An 8,449-nucleotide genomic window follows, 5' to 3' on the forward strand; every position below is an offset into this window, starting at 1 on the left:
AATTGTTTATGTTTAATTTTGCAATATGGGTATTAAATATAATGTGTATTCGTTGTGTTATGAAAAAATTGTCATTCAAATCACATAAGCATAAGCATACTTATAGATATTTAAAAAATTTCATGAATAAAAGTAAAATATTTTTATTTCCTTTTTATCATATCTTTTCAATGTAACATGTGATTTACTTAAAAGATATGATAAAAAACAATATTTTTTTTAACAATTAAAAAAAATATATGTACACTGCCTACTGCATACGTTTAACAATTAAAAGGGCCCAACCGGGTTCGAACCGGTGACCTCTTGATCTGCAGTCAAATGCTCTACCACTGAGCTATGGACCCTCTTAATATTTAATAAAACATGATTTTATATATAACTTATAAAGACCAATCTTGCAAGGACAAAATTATTACAACAGTCTAAATTTATATACGCTTAATTTGTATTTTTTTTTTTGTAGCAGTATATAGTTTGCTTTTAAACCGTTATAGATACCATTTTCTTTTTTACTATCCATCCTTGAATTAGTTATTAATTTTTTATTCCAAATTTGTGTTTTATATTATTTTAATGTACACTTGATTAATATAAAATATTTTCAAAAGGATTAACAATGATTTAATTTGTAACAATTTTTATAATTAAAATTGTTACGCTTCTTAACTTAAATTAAATGTGTAAAATAATAATATTTAAATGTTGCTTTTATAATATCATGCCAACCTTAATGTATCGAGAAATCGGCATGATACTCTTGCAGAGTTTTTTACTCTAATATCAATACAAGAGAAATTGTAGATTGCATTTTATAAAAAGAAATCAAACACTAGTTTTAATTTTGATATTATAAATAGGACCAAAAAGAATAATTAATTTTTAGATATTTTTTAGGTTACATTTTTCGTACGTCTATATATTATTATAAATTTTTTAATTAGATTCCTAATTTTTTTAAATTGAGTCCCAAAATTAATTTTAAATTTATAATCAAGTCTTATATTAATTTGTCGTTAGAAATATGATAGACTTTACAAACTATTTCTTTAAATATACACATGCAGATGTTAAGTATTATTTCATATCAATCTAAATAGTATTGTTGTTACACATGAATTTTATTTCTTTTTATTTAACACGGCTCAAGATCCCTATTTTTTCATTCTCAACCCATTCATTATCTTTCAAACTATAACCCAACCCTAAAATGCGGATTTGGTATCTCCAGACTATAACTTCAACCCTAATGCATAATTAATCCTTAATTTATTTATAATGTTATTTACACCTCATTAATCACTTTTATAACAATTCGTAGTTTAGGGTTTGTACCTCTGTAATTAGCTTAAGTGCATTGATTTAGGATTTGCATTTACGTGTATATATATGATAAAATATTCTATCAAGTCTAACACATTTTTCGTGACAAATAAACAAAGAACCTAATTACAAATTTAAAATTAATATAAGAACCTAATTAAAAATGTTATAATAGTATGGGGACTTAATTACTAATTTAACATATTTTTTTATGTTATGTTGTTAAATTTAATCATTACACTTTTACAATATTTATTTCATTATTTTAGTATTATTATAAGTCAAGTAATCTTGTCTCTTGTAACAAAGTCTATGATTTGTACCATTTTTATAATTTTTCTTTTTAAATTTAAAAATTATTATTACCTCTTTAATTTATCATTGTATGATAAAATATTATATATTCATTGTCAACAACAAATATGTATCCTATGATTCCATTTTCTTTATTATTGAGATAAGTCATCTCATCTAATTCAATTGGTTCAATAAGATATATTGATTATTGTATATTTCCTTGGTATTATTTTTTATTCCTACAGTAAAAAAAATCATTTAAAATAAAGGATGAAAAAGGAAAAAATTAGTTTAAATCACGATTTAATTTTGATAATATCTTAATTCTAAGATTTAATTATGACCTATTTGTTTAATGTAAGTATTTTATTTTAAAGCTTGATCTCTTTTTCTTTTTTTAAAAAAAAAAGATTAGTCATCTCTCTGATCAAAACAAACTTATTAGACTAACTTATAAGCAACTCTGATCCAAACAAACTTGCTAGATACACAATTTATGAGCTTATTTTAATAGCTTATTTTGCATAAGTTACATCTTAGTTGCTTATTTTCATAAGCTTCTTCAAGTGACTTATGAAAAATAAGCTAGCTTATAAGTTACTAGCTTTAAATCATATCAACTTAAAATTATTTGCTAAATTATTTTTTTTTTAAAATTATATGACCTAATTTGATTCCTTATTTGATTTTTATTTTATCAATTCAATTAATAAAAGCAAAAACATATCCTACTTCTAAGTTGACAAGTTATTGTAAATAAAACTCAAATATCATAAATATTAAATATATCATTTTACGTCATTTGATATTTATTAGTTAACTTATCGGTTAATCTTATTAAACATTTTCAATTAAGTCAGTTACCTTGTAAGGTTTCAGTACCTTCCTATTTTTCAGCCCCTAACTTATACCTTTTAAGATTACAGTTAACTTATTTATCAAACATAATCATAACTTAAAAACTTATTTAGAAGCTTACTTTATATACAGGAGTACGTGTTAAATAGATCAACAAACACAATTAAGTAAACCAACAAAGACTTAAAGTTTTATAATAAACAATATAAAAGAAGGAATTAAGTTACTCTAAAAATAACTTGAAATGAATTATTTTTCATTTTAATAATTAATTTTCTTGAAATTTAATAGTTAATATTAATTACTCATGGTGAGAATAAAAAATACTATAAAAGAATTACTTTTAGAGTAAGTTGATCCCACCTCTATATGCATATGATTACAAAACATTACAACAAAAAATCAATACAATAAAAATATATTATTATTCATATTTATTTAAACAAGACACTTAAAAGATTCATCAAATAATATTTAATTCCTTGCAAAAAAAAATGTCTCTTTTAATTAAATAGCTTTTTAAACATTTTTTTAAAAATGACACAACGTATTTAGAAAATAAGACAAAATTAACTTAAGCATAGTGTGAGTAAATTCACAACCTTTGATGAACAATCTGACTTGTTCCATCTCTATTAACAATAATAATATTTTTATCTTTTACATATTTTTGTGCTTATTCTTATTTTTAAATTTGGTTTAAATATAAAAAATAGTCCTGCTAGTCGGATAAGACCCTATAAGTGACAAAACTTAAGTATCTAAATTATCTATTTATCTCTCCTATGAAGACTAGAGAAGATAGATAAATTTTTAATAAAGTTAAAAATAAATTTTAAAAATATTATAATTATAGACATATTTAATGCTCATAACTAAACTAACTAACTTCTTAACAAATATAAATTAATCAAACATATTTTATAATTAAGGACTACCATACATAGCATAATTAACATACATATATTTGTTAGATTCAAATAGTATTTGCTATTTTCTTATTTTACAATCTAATATATCAAAATGGAATTGGTAAGATGTGACTGTCCCTTTCAAATGAGATTGTTTCGCAAATTAGAAAAATCAAGATATAGTCGTAGAATATGAAATAAATAGATATATGGAAGAGACTTGGGAGTTGAGATTGAGAGCACTTGCATGAGACCAAAAAAAAAGGGAAAAGAAAAAGGGACCCATAACACAAAGGAGACAGGGGCAGAAGGAAAACGGGGGTAGAGAGGCGAGGAAGCTGGACCGCGAATCGCGCCAGAGTGTTTTGTTTGTGTCGAGGTTTAACGTACGTAACAAGTTATCGCGTTTTGCCGTTGCTATTCCATTACCGACCGTACCATCTTAGGTATCAATTTTGATGCAATCTTGTGAACGGAACACCGTTCTATTCCCTGTAATGCGAACTTCCCAATTGCTTCTCTGCCCCCAATTTAAAATCATCTGAAATTATAAAATCATGATATGTTTAATGACTTGACTTCTAAAAATGGGAAAATACTGTGTTTGAATTCCTTTCACGTAAGCCTGTTCAAAATCTAAATCACGTCAAAATTTAGCGCAAAAGACGTATAACTAAGTTTATGTAACTTCTGAAGTAATGCACATTAACTATAGACATTAAACCAAACACATTGTAACACTGCCAATTAATAAAAAAATAACATCTGTGATAATTCTATTGAATTCTATAATAATTATATTAAAGTCCTTTTTAATATGGTTTTTTATTGATTGAAAATGTAAAAATTATTTATATTACTGTCGGTATGGAAATTAACGTCTACAAAAATAAATAAGTTTTATTTGTCGAATCATTAAATTTATAATTTTTATAAAGTAAATTAAATTTACCAAACTTTATACAATTTTGAAATAATGAATATTTCATTGTATAATTCTATTTTAATATACGATATATTATTTAAAATATATGTAGTTATCTATTATTATATTATATATTTTATGAATGTTTATATTATATAAAATATTATATATATACATATATATAACACTAATATCATTTTTTAAATAAGCAACCAAAAATTTCACTTAGTAGTTAGTAGTGTCAAGAGAATCATGAGCTATCCCTTTAAAATATATACATTTAAAACAAGTTATTTACTGAAAGATAAAAGAATGTTAGCCATTGCAATTGTATGATAGAATTACTAAACTGTTAACATCATAATTATGTATCTATATCAATAAAATGTTGTACAAATATTATTATGTATTAGTAGCATATATTCATTTTTTATACCGAAAGAATTATCTACTAATATGATCAATGTATCTTAGTATATAGACCACTGAATGATTGATGTGAAATTATTTTAATCTAATAAGTAATATTGGGTCTTAATTATAAATTTTTTAATATTATATTTAATTTCTTACTAATAGAAAAAATAAAATACTTAAGTAGGAATGGTAAAATAGGAATGATGCATTGGACTGACCTATTTAACATAACTTTTACTACTAGAAAATAAACTTTTAACATCGGTAATTAAGGACTTTTAATATCGGTTATTAATCAACGTTAAAATTATCAACGTTAATTTATCAACATTAACATCGATTATTTAAATACCGATATTATTTTAGCAAAAAACAACATTTGTTTTTTGAATAACTGATGTTGTTGTATTCTTACCAACATCGTTTTAAAAAAAAACCTTTTATTAGTAAACAACAATATCGTTTTCCTAAAAATCGATTTTGTTTTATGATTTATTTTTAAATATCATATTTATTTTTTTAATTAGCAACACTTAGTAATTAATTAATTTAGATCACAACTTATCATTTAAAGTTGTATAAAAATGCATAAAATCAGTCATGCACCAAAAATTATAAACAAATTAAGTATATCAATATATCATGCACCAAGGATAGTTATAAACATTTCTAAACAAAAATTTACAAATTGATAATATATTAGACTAGTAATGTACTTTAATTACAAACAAAGTCAGAATAAAACAAAGTTAGAGGTTGCATCTGGATAATTTGAGTTCCAAGAAGCAAGTTTTGTATTTGTACAAAAGTCCTCTATCTATTTCCAATTTTTGCAGTCTTCCTATGATGATTATAAACTATTCTACACTTTGTCCCTTTCAAGTTTGGACGAGTGAATCTTGTACCTTTCATAAATGAGTACATGGTACTCGGCACATCCTGAAATGCAAAAGAAATTCATATTAGATAACTATATGATATCAAAATTTGACATACAGAGAGGAGTGCTTAATTACTCACCAAACAACTACAAGTTACTTTGTACTCAGTGAGTAGGATTTTAAAAGTGGCTGAGTTAGAAACTTGTTGGTACAATGAGTGTCATTTAGGGAAAACCTTTGGTTCTGCTTTTGAAGATGGTTAGGAGGAAAACACTATGTCCATAGTGGGTCAAGGTGACCCGATGATTTTCAATAAACCCATCGAACTCTCTAAGTTATGTCCATCTAGTAAGTATAGCTAGGTTTACCAAATTTTGGTTATATGTGACAAAGTGCATGTTGCCACTAGAGTATAACAAAAGCCACGTAGACTCTAGTTCATCCTTCCATCTTATAGCAAATGACCTACTCACTTCACCGTAAGACTACATTTAACAAATAAATTAATATAAGCAAAAGTACTATTATATATCAAGTCATGTTTATTTTAGAATAGTCTTGAAATAATTTCTAACTTGATCAATAACATGAACAATGTTGAACATTTCATTTGATTCTTTGTTAATCTTCATCATTATTTTAGCCATTTCCTTCCAGTTTTGTTGATGTTCATCCATGGTTTATAAACTTTATTTACAATATAAACATGACTTTAATATGCATGATACATTAATTTGACATATCAATATGATACCAGTATGATATTCCTATTTTGGGGGCCTAAGGCTATGACAAAATTCTCACACCAACACAAAGTTCCATTAACAAGCACATACACATAGAACCATGCAAATCAGAAACAAAACTGTGCAACCAAATCCTATTTTTTAGCAGTGTGTACATGAAGCTACTATCATATACATGACCCAGAAGGTCACAACTATATACAACAAGATGCACTACCATAGCTTAAAAATACATGTATAATTTAACTTCCATGGTAATAACCACAAACCAAGAAAAAATAAAAAAAACTAACAAACAACAACATTACCATAGCTTGCAAACACAAGCTTCATTAGAGAATCACAATAACAACAACACTAACATTACACCATTATTAATTCCAAAGAGCACATTTTCATACATAAAGCAAACGCGTTGCGATGCCATCACCACCTCACCTGTGTTTCGTCTTCTTGAAACTAAATAAGACTTATTTGTCACGAGGTATGGAGAAGACAAAACGCGGCTAAAGTGGTGACGGCAGAACGTTCGAATGCGAGGAAGAGGAGGTGCGAGGAGTTACCTGCTAAGGGAGCAAACGCGACAAAGAGGCGAAGAGGTGCGATGAAGTGAACAGGCAAGAGGAGGCAAAGAGACAAGAATGTGAGGAAGAAGAGTGCGCGTGAGAGAAAATATGGCTTGTAGAGGGAATTCATATATTTTTAAATATAGGTTTTAACATTGATTTTTACTCAAATCGATGTTAATGCATCATTTATTAACATCGGTTTTTAGTATAAAAAAAACTGATGATAATGTTAACATCACATAGTTAACATCGATTTTTAGTAAAAACCGATTTTAACAAAGTCATGTTATTTACAATTGTATCACCGCGTTTTTGTTAACATCGATTTTATCGAAAACCGATATTAAGGTAACGATGTTAAATCTATATTTTGTAGTAATGTTTTTAGGCATGTCAACCCACTAGCTCATCTTGGTTTGTCAAAAGATGAATTCATCACCAGGTGAATCGAGTCCGTTCATCGGGGTAATATTTATTTTAAAAATTAAATTTTGATGACTCATTAGCAAATTTATTTTACCATAGTTTATTTAACTTCTACAAATTAGAAATATTTATCATAAAACATTTAAAAGATTATATGAATTCAAATAAACGATTACTTGATTAGTTGATTTCTTATATGTCGTTGTTTAAATCTAGATTCTGGAAAAGGATCGATTTCTGTATTAAGATTTGGCAGACGACGAGAGTGGTGCACCACACAAACATAAGATCACCGCTATTTATACTATTTATTTTTTATATAAAAAAGACATTTGATAAGCAAATATTCAGCGCCAATATTACACTGCCAAGAGACCCACAAGTTATTACCGCAACAGCGTCCTTAGGCATCAGTAATAAAATCCGTTTTTTTACCAATAGTCGATTTACTACAATGGTAGTATTACCCTTCTACATTGCTTGTTCTAATTCAAAACAAGCTCAATGAAGACTTAAAGGATTCTAATTATTTAAAAATAAAATATTATGAAGAAACATGGAAAGTTAAACTACAGTTATAGGTTACGTGTAGCCAAATTTTGTCACTAGATTGAAGTGATAGAGAAGCGCAAGGTGCAGACGAAATAGGATGTGTCACTTCTGATTGAGAATGTGATTAGACAAAGCACAATGTCTTGACTTTCAGTGTCTGCAGTCTGCACAGCAACCACACTATTTAACTGACACATCTGTACAAACCCTAACCAACCCTAGATCCCTTGTCCCCGTCAATTTCTTTTACACAGATTAGTTTCTAATTATGGTTAATTAAGAAAAATTCACGATGAAGACTTGTGTGGGGTATATTATTCTACTTAAAAAAGATTATAATCTTAGAGTATATTTCCACATGATTAAAAATTGAATATACTTGATCTTCAAAATAACCATGGAAAGATCAAATAAAGATGAGAAAAAGGGATATATATATATATGAAATCTGAACGGTAATAATATAAAGCTGATGGTTTTTTAGCTTCTACTACGTCTGCCTTTATCCTTAATTTGCCACTTTCTATTGCCCACCATTTTGTGG

At 26.6% G+C, this 8,449-nt stretch overlaps 1 non-coding gene across 1 annotated transcript; it reads right to left on the reverse strand.

Moving 5' to 3' along the window:
- Positions 1–275: 275 nt before the first annotated feature.
- Positions 276–347, reverse strand: TRNAC-GCA (transfer RNA cysteine (anticodon GCA)). The gene has a single exon. It is a non-coding gene; the product is annotated as a tRNA-Cys (tRNA).
- Positions 348–8,449: the final 8,102 nt, after the last annotated feature.

This window comes from Glycine max, chromosome 20, assembly GCF_000004515.6.
Source record: "Glycine max cultivar Williams 82 chromosome 20, Glycine_max_v4.0, whole genome shotgun sequence".
Classification (NCBI taxonomy): Eukaryota; Viridiplantae; Streptophyta; class Magnoliopsida; order Fabales; family Fabaceae; genus Glycine; species Glycine max.